Source organism: Thamnophis sirtalis, unplaced genomic scaffold (assembly GCF_051295495.1).
Source record: "Thamnophis sirtalis isolate CommonGarterSnake01/CBP01778 unplaced genomic scaffold, rThaSir2_p1.2 scaffold_3, whole genome shotgun sequence".
NCBI classification, from domain to species: Eukaryota; Metazoa; Chordata; class Lepidosauria; order Squamata; family Natricidae; genus Thamnophis; species Thamnophis sirtalis.
Window position 1 is genome coordinate 70,924,479 of NW_028261383.1, and position 13,006 is coordinate 70,937,484.

The window sequence follows — 13,006 nt, forward strand, 5'->3', positions numbered from 1 at the left end:
TTATACAAGATAAATAACCAATCTATTGAAATATAGATTTCTACCCCATATTTAGTAACATCATTATACTTGAGTAAATTGGGATTTAAATATTAAATAGTATGTTGATATCACCAACTCTTGGCAATACAATTCTGGGCATAGTAAGATCGAAATAGAGAAGTTTGCTTCACTCATATCTTCCTTAGTGTTTCAAAATATATTTTGAGCTAATACCTATTCTTGTTGATTATATTTTTCCTTTCCCAAATAGACTGGCCAATCTATGTTTTGATCATCAGTCACAACAAAAACTTCTGATAGAGGTTCTGTCCAGCCCTAATTGGATTCTTAGATCCTGAAAATACTACTACCTTGTTTGTTCCCTGAAAATAAGGCCTCCCCGGATAATTAGCCCAATCAGACTTTTGAGCGCATGTGCTAAAATAAGCCCTCCCTGAAAATAAGGCAACACAGCAGCAGTCATGAGGTGACCATGCTCGCCACCTCCTGCACCTCAAAAATAGTAAGGCCTCCCCCATATTGTATGTGAAGATGGGTCTCCCCCCCCTTTTTTTCTTTTTTTTCCATCTCCTCCCTTTCCCATTGTTGTTTGTGTAATGAAAAATAAAAAATAAAATTAAAAAAATAATAATAAGGCCTCCCTGAATATAAGGCAAAATGCTTATTTCGTAGGTCAAAAGAAAATAAGATCCTGTCTTATTTTTGGGAAAACATGGCACTATTAACACTACCAATAATAGGGACATTTCTGGTTGTTATCTTCTCAATGGGTCAGAAAATAAATCTACACTTCTTTCACGACTGCTTGCTTCGGCAGCACATATTCTAAAATTGGAATGATACAGAGAAGATTAGCATGGTCCCTGCATATATTTTTTTTAGAGTAAAATGGGAAAGCATTTATATGAAAATCCATAGTTATATCTATAGCTTAATGGATTCTTCCTTCCCCTACAACTTCATGATTTCTTAGGATTAGGAGACTAGGGATTTAAAGTTCATAGAAGATGATCTTGGGGAAGACTCGGAGGGCAAGACAGAAGATAAATGGACACCATTTCTGATTGCAGTAGATGACGGATGGCATAGAAAATGGCTGTGGGAAAAGATGAATGATGATATATTCAATGTGAGATCTCAGTCTTGCACATAAAAGGGCAGGGCTTTAAATACATAGTCACAGCAGCCATCTTTAAAATCCCTTTCAATATGCCTATCTGCAACTTCTTAAACCAAACCTCTATTTTTTTGAGATTTCAATAGTAGTAGTAGTAGTAGTAGCAGCAGCAGCAGCAGCTGTGTGATCCATACAGAAAAGGCAGCTGTTTTAAGACTAGCAGTCAAGAACATCAGGAAGCCTCCCACGTACTTGGAAATTCTTTCCTGCCTATGAATCCAAAGTGCTGCACAACCTCATGGAACATATGTCTTGAGAGTAGTCTTTATGTGCTTTTAACTAAAGTATGTATAAATATATGTGATGGCAGTGTATGTTTGCATGTATGTGCAGTTGAGAGACCGCCTGCTGCCAATTACCTCCAATAGACCGATCAGATCCCACAGATTAGGCCTCCTTCGAATTCCATCCGCCAGCCAATGCCGACTGGCGACTATCCGGAGGAGAGCCTTCTTTGTGGCTGCTCCGACCCTCTGGAACGAACTCCCCATGGTAATTCGAACCCTCACCACCCTCCAGGCCTTCCGCAAAGCCCTTAAAACATGGCTGTTCCGACAGGCCTGGGGCTAAAGAGTTTTTGCCCCCCTTCTTGAATGGTATGGTTGTTGTGTGTTTTTAAATTTTGTATTGTTATGTCTCGTCTTTTTATCCCCCTGTCTGTACCCCCTTCCCTGATTGAATTGTGAGCCGCCCTGAGTCCCCTTCGGGGAAAAGGGCGGCATATAAATGTAATAAATCCAATCCAATCCAGTTGTTCTGGCTCTATTACCAGTAGTTTTAAAAGTTTGTCTCCGATAGATCACTGGAAGATCAGATGTGATTTTCTGCCCAGAAAAAAATATATCCTGTCCATACTTGTTCTATAGCTGACCATCTGGTTCTCACACAATTAAGAACGGCAGCTGAGTAGTCCAATAATGTAAATATCAGGCAGTTACATGAAATTGAGCAAACTATTTATGGGAAATAATAGGTAACTTAATGGTGTTCTATTCAAATAATTTTTAACAGGATATTAAATATGTCCTTTTTAATCAACTAACCTAAAGGGATAACTTAACAAATACACAAAGTTCCAAATAACATTTACAAACAGCAACATTTAGGAGCCTTGTTTAATTGTTGCTTGTTCAGTCTGGCAACCCCATTTTTTTTGCAATATTTTTTAAATATTTTTTTATTTTTTTATTTTCAAAACAAACACAACACATTCTTCTTTACATACTGTAGAAAGCATATCAGTTGGTTACAAAAAGACTTTCGTGCACCTTTCCTTTTTGTCTCTTCCACAGTCAACACACATAATTCATATTAACTCAAGAATTTAGATATTTATACATGTTACCATCATCATACCTCCATTTTCATTTGACTATAATTGTTTAAATGTCCTTCATCATAAAATATACCAAGATTTAATACATGACCAAATACTGGCATTTCATTTACTAAAATATTTTTTGCAATATTTTGATCTTGGTTCTAAAAGACTTTAACATCAGACCACAAAATGTACCGATACTATGTGCAATACCAATGTTGGCATTTGTTTGATAAAAACAGTTGGATAAATGTTGCATTGCAATTGTGTTGCTGATTTAGTTTTCACATATGCCTATCTCAAACAGAAATTGCTCAAGAGATTTTTAACATAAGTTTTAAAATTATGTCTCTTAAATTACATTTTGGTTGGAATAAAACAAATGATGAAGGGTTGTTTCTAACTGCATCTCTGCTGAGCTTCAAAAGGCCCTTATTTCAAGAGGCATTTCTGAATGGAGGAGCAAGGGAGGCATTATTGTTTTGCAACCTTTCCTTCTTCCCTTAAGCCCCTTTGTACCAGTTCACTTCTAGTGACCGTGGAAAGCTGCAACCTTGCAGAGAGCAGCAGAAGCCAATCAGATGCTCCCTCCAGCCAATCAAAAGAAGACTGCAACACCATCAATCACTCAGTGAATGGCAGCTCCTACAATGACAAAAATCCCATGATATGCCCCCCTTCAAGTCTACACAAAAAGGAAAGGTACATTTCTACACCTCACATTATGTGGTTTTTGTGTGTGTATTTGTTTAGGAAAAACATCTGAACTTTTTGGTATAGGAAAGCTGCTTCACTGTTAAAATGCTATTTTCCTAGGTATATGTCTACTTCTTTAAAACATTAATATAGCTACCTATCTGACATCAAACTCTGGGAGGTTCCCAATCTTTACAATTCTCTCTCTCTCTCTTTCTGTCTCTCTCTCTCCTTAATAAATATTGGAATTTAACACCCTTAACCAAGAGTTAAGTCCACCTCTTGCTAATTCTTCATCACATCCTAGCCATACAATTGGGGGTAAAGTGAGGTCTGAAGTGCTTTTCTAGGAGGGTAGCAGTGGTGGGATATGACCGGTATGCCCCAGTACAGGCTTATTGGTGCCTGCTGGGAGCACCAGGTACCGTTCCAGTATGGTGTTCCACAGGGCCCACCTGCCCATCCCCCTGCCCATCCTTCTTACCTATATTTGAGCTGATTGGGGCTTTTGTGCAGGCTCACTGAGCATACGGCGCTTGCACGATGCTCCACTGAACAGCTGGACCATCACAGGTGGTAAGTACACATGTGTGTGCTGTGCGCGTGCAAGTGGTGGACGCCTGGCTCCGTTGCAGTGTACTGGTTGCAACGGGATCCACCACTGGAGGATAGAGGACTGCTGAACTTCATGGAGAAGGGTGTTCCACAAGGCAGGGGCTGCCATGGAAAGAACACACTTCCTATATCCCATTATACGGCACTGGCTGCGTAAGGGAAAGAGGAGCATATCCATTCTATTTGCTTTGGTAGCACGGGTAGATGTCATAAATCCCCACTGACAATGGCAGGACTTCATATATTTTCATGCAGGCACTTTTCCAAAGTGCAACTATGGAAGTTCTGTGCCTGAATAGGTTGGGGAGGCAAGGAAAAAAAGAATTGTCACAATTCTTCTGGACCAGCAGGGTCACATATAGCAAAGCAGAAGTTTTTATAATATTAGATGTATCATGAGTGTATTGAAAGAAAATCAGCCTGGTTGCATTGCTCTATGGTTAAGGTGCAGGCAGTAGGAATGATGTCAGAGAAGGCATACTTCCTGCATCTCATCAGATAATTCTGTTCAATCAATGGGACCAAGAACATCTCGAAATGTTCAGATCACATAGAATGGACAAAACAATGGCAGACAGTCCCTCAGATAACCAAGCTTTGTGCCATGAAGACTTTATAGCTCGAATTCTGCTGGAAGGGTACTGTATAAGCAGTGTAGTGTGTTTGGCAGAAGTGGTTGCATGGGCATCTCTCAGCACGCCCATCACTGCCAGGCTGCTGCATTCTGGACCGACTGCATTCCATTCCTGAATGCATTGCAATAGTTCAAACAACAGGTGATCAAAACATGAGCGATTGCCTTAAAGACTTCCCAGTCTAGGTATGGATGCAATTACCTACCAGATGGGATTGTATGTAGGCTTTGCTGGCCATAGCTGATACCTGCTACTCAAGGAAAAACTACAAGTCCAAGGAGCACAGCCTCATTCAGGTCAAAAGATGAAAGGATCTCCAAATCTGGATGGTCCAAATACCCTCAGCCACTCGGTTTTGTCAGTGTTACATTTGGTCCTGTTCTTCACTATCCAGAATGACAGAGCCTCCATGGACTGGGATAAGATCCTGGCTACATCATTTGGTTGCTCTGGGATGGTGATGTACTATCGTTCTATCCATAGAAGGATACAATGTTAATGAGAGCAGAATCAAATTACTATATGAGATGGTCTCTTTTTGGCAAGCAATTTACTGGACAATGAGCAACAATGGCCAAGCCCAACAGATTTGATTGACTATTTAAATTATATTTGATTCTTGTAAACATTGGAGGCTAGATTATAGGACACAGCAAGTGGCAGATCAGAGTCCAAGCAGGGTTGGATCTTGTGAAATTGGTACTTGGATGAGAGACCACTAGAAAGTGCTAAGAGTCTAGCTAAAGTAGGTACCTAAAAACATCAATGAAGAAGGCAGTGACAATCCATCACATTGTTGCTAACCTGGATGTAGCCATATGGTTATCAGGAGTGAAGGCAAACACATGTGAATCTTTGATAGATTACATTCTGAATTATACCACCCTGCAAGTATAATATTGATATACAGTTACCAATCTAGTTAGGACAATGAGAGAGTGCTGTTGTTGGTAAAATCTCTAGGATTGAATTGGTGACTCAAGGTGAAATCTCTGTCGATAAAAGACACCAGGTTTAAGACATTCGTTCTCTCTTACATGGTAGACTTGATAGGAAACAAAACACTATATTGACAAAGCTCCTGAAGAAAAGCCAGGATATATTGAATGAATAAATATTTTGCAGGACCCATGTGAATTCTAAGCAAAACGATGGTTCTTACTTTTCTTGACAAATGCTGGAAAGCCCTGGTTTTCATCCCACTTATAATTCCATGCTTTTTCTAGCCTTGGCTTCAGGTTTTAAGCATCTTATGCTAGTTTAGTCTGATTTTTGCAATGATATTGTAAGGTCAAAGTGACCTTAAATGTCAAGCTGAAATGAGATCAAATTGTGGTGCAAGAGGAGTTGATCTGAAGGGCAGGTATGCCCCAGATTGCTAGGTTGGCTAAGTTTTTGGCCTGTTGGGTAAGCCAGAAACAGTGGTATCTCTGGGGAAGGGGAGGATGAGAGAAGGCATGTGGGTCATGCAGTGGAATTCACTTTGGTTGGCTGACAGCTGAGCTCTCAGGAAAAATATGCTAACTTGTTTCTTGATTGCTGTTTTTTAAGAACAACAGTGGTTTCTTAACCCAGCATGTTTTGCTAGCATAGTGACAGTGACTTATAGTAGTGTTTCTCAATTGTAGCAACTGGAAGATGTGTGGATTTCAACTCCCAGAATTCCCCAGCAGCTTTTGGGGAGTTGAATACATCTCCAAATTGCTAAGGTTGAGAAACACTGACTCACAGATTTAACTACCGCAGAAATCCCAGGTTTTGTGGTCGCCTTAGAATAAACAGCCTACCTTTCAAAAATGTTAGGCCTGGAGGAGTCGCCTCTTTGGTGAAGTATGGAACCGAGCCCTCCTCAATTGCTGGATAGGGGGAAATAAAGCTCCCACTTGGTAGCTGTTTGGAAATTATAGAAGCTATAATGCAACATATCAGAAGGACACCATGTTTTGGAAGAAACATTCAATTAAGAGAACGATGTTGAAGCTGTTGCATAAGTACCAAAAAACTGAATGCAGTGGTCCCCAAACTTTCTGGCTCTGAGGACTGGCAGTGGTGGTAAGCAGGGGTGGGTTCCTGCCAGTTCTAACCTCTTCTATAGAAGAGGTTCCACAAATCTACAATGCCATTTAGAACCGGTTCCAGCTCCCCCCCGCCCGTCTGCACATCATCAAGATGAAGAGCAAGAGGAGGAATTCTGGGGATTGAAGTTCACAAGTCTTAAAGCTATCAAGTTTGAACACCCCTGGGGTTTTTTTCTAAAGGGTTAGGGGTGCAAGGGTCTTGTAACTGGAAAGCTTTAAGACTTGCATGCTTCAAATGCCAGAGTTTCTGAGCCAACATTTTGGTTGCTAAGCAAGAGCGTTGTTAAGTGAGTTTCACCACATTTTATAAGTTGGCCACATCCACCCAGTCACATGACTGCCAAGACACTCCCACTTGGTCACATGGCCAGCAAGCCATTCCCACAAAGCAGGCCACACTTACAGAAGAGATTCTAAAAAAATTTGAAACCCACCACTGGTGGTAAGGGAGGGGATGGTTTTTCACACATGCATGCTAAATAGAATAGAATAGAATAGAATAGAATAGAATAGTTCCAACAAAGGAGCTTTGCACTCTCATCCATCATTTACATGGTACCACAGACCAAAGATTGGGGACTCATGCCTTAATGGACACCAATTTTCTCTAACCAGAAGTCGTGAATGCTCCAACACTAGACATTTTTAAGAAGAGATTGGATAACCACCTGTCTGAAATGGTATAGGGTTTCCTGCCTGAGCAGAAAGTGGACTAGAAGATGTCCAAGGTCCCTTCCTGATTCTATTCCATTGTATTCTATTCTGTACTGTTCTGTTCTATTTACTAAGCTAATGTGTGTGCAGATTACAACTCCTAGAATCTCCAGTCTGGGTGGGCCATGCTGGTTGGAAATTCTGGAAACTAAAATTCTCACACAAAATGGGATGGAATCCAGTCAAGTAAACGAACCAGGATGTTTAGATCCTGTAGGTTGTTGATGAATCTTCACAGTATAAGATAAAGTAATTCTACATGAAATGTTTAAAAAGCTAAATCAAAGCTCCTTTTGGTGGACTACTGTTAAGATCTGGGGAGGCTCAATTTATTGCGTGTATAACCGATGTATGCTAATGAGAAACAATCAGATTCTTTTTTTCTTCCAACTAAAATTAAGTACATACATAACATGGTATATGGAACAGATTACCTAATTTTGAATGGGCCTGGTGCCCATAAGAATTTCCTTGGAAGGGTTCTGCAGTTGTAAAAACAAAACAAAAAACAGCTCTGGACTGCTGTGTCTCCATGAAGTCTGCATTATTGGAGACTATGATTGATTTATTTGAGGCTCAGCTGTGGATTAAGTTGAAACTGCTGCCAAACTAATTAAATTGGTTCATTTTTAGGTAATGTAACTTTCTTTTTCCTCTCCTTGTCCTGTCTCCAAAGCTTTGGGCCCCATAACGGCAAGACCTTAAAAGAGTGCAGTAGCTTTTTGGCTTTGCAGCTCTTTTTAGGAGCAAGTAGGAATGAAAGAAACTTTGTTGGTTTTCCTCTTCTCTAGATAGTGGATCAGCTGATATGGAAAGCATTGAGTACTGTGTTTTTCTTGTATTTCTTTCCATTCCGTAGAGAGTGGGGATGAGCAGATTTGTATTGCTTCAAGGCTTGCAATAGCTCAGGGTGGGGCCATGATTTTCGCTCTTTGCTCTCAGCTTTTCTGAGCTGGCATAAATGAATATAATCACGGTTGCCTTTAAACTGCTTCTAAGGGTTTGGTGAATCAAAGCAAAGGCAGTTTAGAAAGGCATAATTTTTTATTACCTACTGGTGTGTTTCTGCGCACGCACATACAAGCGTGTGCATACATGTACAACACATTTTCTTTATTGGAGATGTAAAAAAAGAAAAAGAGGGTTCATTGACCTATATGATATGGCCCTGTGAATATTTAACACTTTTTAGAGTGGTATTTTATATTAAAAGATGTTAATGTAAGGGAGATTTATATACCAAAGCTTTGGAGTTTAACTATCTATTAGGAATTAAAGCCTGAGGGATGACTAAAAAAAATGATATTGAGAAATTGGAAAAGTGATATTATTCTAGATGTTAAGGAATGGCTTTTGGAAATATATAACCCATTTTGGAAAAGGCAATATTTCCCACTAACGATGAAGCAATATCTTCTTCGTAGGCAAATATTTTGTGATATTTTAACAGTCATTGTTAATTGATGTTAACAGCAACTTCTAGGGTGAGAGCATAGGGGTTGTTGGTGTGAATGTAGGAGGGGATGTTTGGTATCCTTTGGCATCTCTGGGTGGGAATCAGGGTAGGGCAATTTCTCTTGCATCTCCACTCACCCCCTGCAGACTAGTCCTGAGGTGGGGTAGATTGGATGTGAAAAGGGATGGGGATGAGGAGAGCTCCTTCTGGTACTGTAGGAGCTTCTCACCTAACATTGCTCCCACGGGATGATTGAGTTGCAGTGGATAGTTGACAGATGGTTGAATGAATGATTGAAGGAAAGGCAGGACCTCTGCCTCAAAGGAGAGGGATGCCTTGAGCTCAGTCACTCAATTCCCTGGTTATCTCCTGCTTGGAGTATTGCAACATGGTCTACATGAAGCTACTCCTGAAGAATATTTGGAAGCTACAATTGGTCCAAAATGCAGCGGCATGGACAGTTTTGGAGGGTTGGCACATGTGCCAGCACTGTTACAAAAGCTTTTGTAAACCATACTTTTGTTAAATGATTATAGCAAACAATACACCATTAGCAATTGATAACACAGCAGAAACTATGGTATCATTTCCATTTTCCCCAGATACCTATTGAAACTTGCATATTCATTATGAATAATTGTTGATATGCACAGCTCTTTCAATGTTCCAGATAACACAGCAATACTTGGACCTTATCACCTTTCCTTTGACTTTTTCCATTTTAAAAAGATATTTTTTTTAACAACACGCACACATGCTACACTTCTTAGAAAGAAGCTTATTGCCAGGTAGGTGGCTATTGGGTTGCAGCCTAAATATAGTATAAATGATCACTTTAATGGAAGGACCTAAAACCTGGGAGACAAGGACAAATATTTTAAAATTATTCATTTGGAAGCAAGCCTTCATTCTCACCCACTCTGGATTTTTCCTTTCTAGTTCTTTACATGTACCATGTTCCCCTCTCAAACTGCACCAATAAAGAAGAAAGAATCTCTGGTTGCAATTTTTTCATTCATTTATCAAAATATAAAGTGCAGAAATACAAAGAAAAATTAAAGGGGGGAAAAGGGGAAGAGAAAGGAAAGATGAAAATGTAGGATAAAAGGGAAATGAAAGAGTAACATTGACTTCCAAAGTGTTGTCTTTGTCTATTTATCCCTCTTCCCTTGTCTATCGTGAGCTGCCCGGAGTCCTTTGGGAGTGGGCGGCATACAAGACAAATAAACTAAACTAAACTAAACTTTTTGTTATCTATCTATCTATCTATCTATCTATCTATCTATCTATCTATCTATCTATCTATCTATCTATTTTCTTTCTTTCTTTCTATCTATCTATCTATCTATATCATGATGTATGTATATATGTCTGTGTGTGTGTGTATATACACACACAATAAATATGAGATTTATTACCTGGTCGAGTAACCATGAACTTAGCTGTGGAGAACCAAGGACTCCAGTTTAACCTCAGCTACACATATTGATTAGTTTTATTTTAAAAGGTAAAAGTGTCCCCTTCAGTTGAATCCGATTCCTAGAGCTCTTCTCCGTTTCTTAGCCGGCATTCTCCAAAGACTTTCCCCTGGTCATTTGGCATGACTATGTGCATACAACACTGTTACCTTCCCACAGAAGTGGTACCTGTTTATCTACTCATATTTGCATGCTTTTAAACTGCTAGGTGGGGTGAGTTAATGGAAGGGTCACCTTGTCATGAGGAGCTCGGGTCTCAAACCCATGCTTTCAGTTTTCCATCTGACAAAGCTGAGTGTCTTTAATCGCTGAACCATTGTGCTCCTTAGTTTTATTTTAAGACCACATTATTCCATTTTATGTCAGATTGGCAAAGATATATTCAGAATGAAATTTTCTAGAATTCAGATTATTTCAACATCACATCAGAGAGAAATGACATTTGGAGGATGCATAGTGCGACCTCATTCATATGATTGCTGCTAAAATGTGGAGTGTCATCACTATTATAGTTGAAACATTTCCAGATCATAGGAATGAATCCAGAGAAAAGCCAGATTTGTCTTCCTCACTATGGTCTTATGTCTCCCACAAGTCCTACTTATACTCTGTGATGGGGATGCAGCACTGGGGCTTTAGCTGGTTGAGGGTTTTGCTCGAATTCCGAGCAGCTGCCTTCTGATTAGCCATTGGAGGAAGTAACCTCCTGACAATTAGCAACAAGGAAATTAGCCAATGACGATGGCCCATATTTGAAAGAATAAAGCCATTGCATTTCCTTCTCTTAAGTGAAAGAACCTAGGTATAGTGAATTTTAATTTTCTCACTGTCAACTACAAAAGACCAGGTAAAAGCAAAATTTACTATAAAGTGTAGCTTAAAGAAAAAGCATATGACTCCTTCCCCCAGTTTTAACACATCGAAATGAACAAAATGCACTGCTAGCATAATATCACCAGGTAAGGTATTTGGCAATTCCAGGCAAGTAGCACAAATAGAAAAGTTAAAGAGGATCTTCACCTTGTATGGCTGGTCTATAGTATTCAGTCTGGTATGTCAACAATTAGGCAGGTTGGACTTTAATAGCAATAGCAATAGCAGTAGACTTATATACCGCTTCATAGGCCTTTCAGGCCTCTCTAAGCGGTTTACAGAGAGTCAGCATATTGCCCCCAACAATCTGGGTCCTCATTTTACCCACCTCGGAAGGATGGAAGGCTGAGTCAACCCTGAGCCGGTGAGATTTGAACCGCTGACCTGCTGATCTAGCAGTAGCCTGCAGTGCTGCATTTAACCACTGCGCCACCTTGGCTCTTTAAGAAGCCATACCTGAATAATTATTATACATTGACATGTTTATTTAATCAAAACAACTTAAATACGAAACTTAATATCAAACCTGATATTGCACAGGTAGAAAGATGCAAGGATGCCAACATGCTGTGATAATTTATAGGCCTTGTCTCCCAAATTTTTGTCCAACATTCAGCTTTCTCAGTTAACATGTCTGGTAAGTGAACTTCGTTATCTGGTATGTATGCTACGGATATCCGGTTTACTGTTCTTGCAAAGCAACATTATTGGTAATAGGTAACTGTACCTGCCTTGCAGGATTTTTTGGTCAAGTAACTAACATATACTGGCAATAGCAGGTCGAAATATGTCCCAATCGCTCAGGCAACAGAGATTCTAGTGACAATGCTTGTTTTTCAGTTTCTATTTATATGCTGAAAGTCTTCAGCAGTGTCTCATGTGGCCAACGGCATTGATAACAATCTCTCTGGTATGAAGAAGAGAAAACTTGCTCAGCAGATAGAAAACTTGAAAAGGCCAACTTTACAAGATATCATAAAGTCAAGCCCAATCATATCCATAGGCCTTTTTGGATTGATGGGGTGGGCTAGCTTTTGCTGTGTGAGGGATCTTGGAGTCCTAGTGGACAATATGAGCTAGCAATGTGTCAAAAAAGCCAACACAACCCTAGGTTGCATTAACAGAGAGATAGACTCAAGATTCATGTGAAGTACCAGTTTATAAAGCCTTAGTAAGACCACACTTAGAATACTGCATCCAGTTTTGGTCACCATATTATATAGAGACTCTGGAAAGAGTGCAGAAAAGAGCATTATAGATGATTAGAGGGATGGAGGATAAAACATATGAAGAACGATTTCAGGAATTACATTTGTGTAGTCTAGTGTAACCCCTTTATGGATTATAGCCTTGTCATGGCGAAGGGGCTTGCGTAGCTCAATGAAGCTATGAGCTATGCCGTGCAGGGCCATCCAAGATGGACAGGTCATAGCAGAGAGCTCTGACAAAATGATCCACTGGAGAAGGAAATGGCAACCACTTCAGAATCTTTGCCATGAAAACCCCATGGACAGCATTGTCCACGGGGTCGCGATGGGTCAGACACGACTTCGCAACTAACAACAACAAAAGTCTAGTGAAAAGAAGGACTGGGCTGTCATGACAGGGGTTGCCACAAAGAAGAGGGGGTCAACCTATTTAGTAAAGCTCCAGAGAAGAAGACAAGAAGCAATGGGTGGAAACTAATCAAGGAGAGAAGCAACCTAGAACTAAAGAGACATTTCCTAACAGTGAGAGCAATTAACCATTACAAGTGGAATGGCTTGCCTTCAGAAGTTGTTGATGCTCTATCCCTGGAAGCTTTTAAGAAGAGACTGGGCAGCGACTTGTCTGGAATGGTATAGAGTCTCCTAGTTGAGCATTGGATTGAGCTAGAAGACTTCTAAGATCCCTTCCAACTTTGTTATTCTGTTGTGTTCTGTTCATGAAACTCCAGCCTTGCTCTCAGTCACAAGTGTGT

General features: G+C 40.0%; 1 pseudogene; it reads left to right on the forward strand.

Moving 5' to 3' along the window:
• Positions 1 to 804: 804 nt before the first annotated feature.
• Positions 805 to 904, forward strand: LOC148048001 (U6 spliceosomal RNA; annotated as a pseudogene).
• The last annotated feature ends 12,102 nt before the right edge of the window (positions 905 to 13,006 follow it).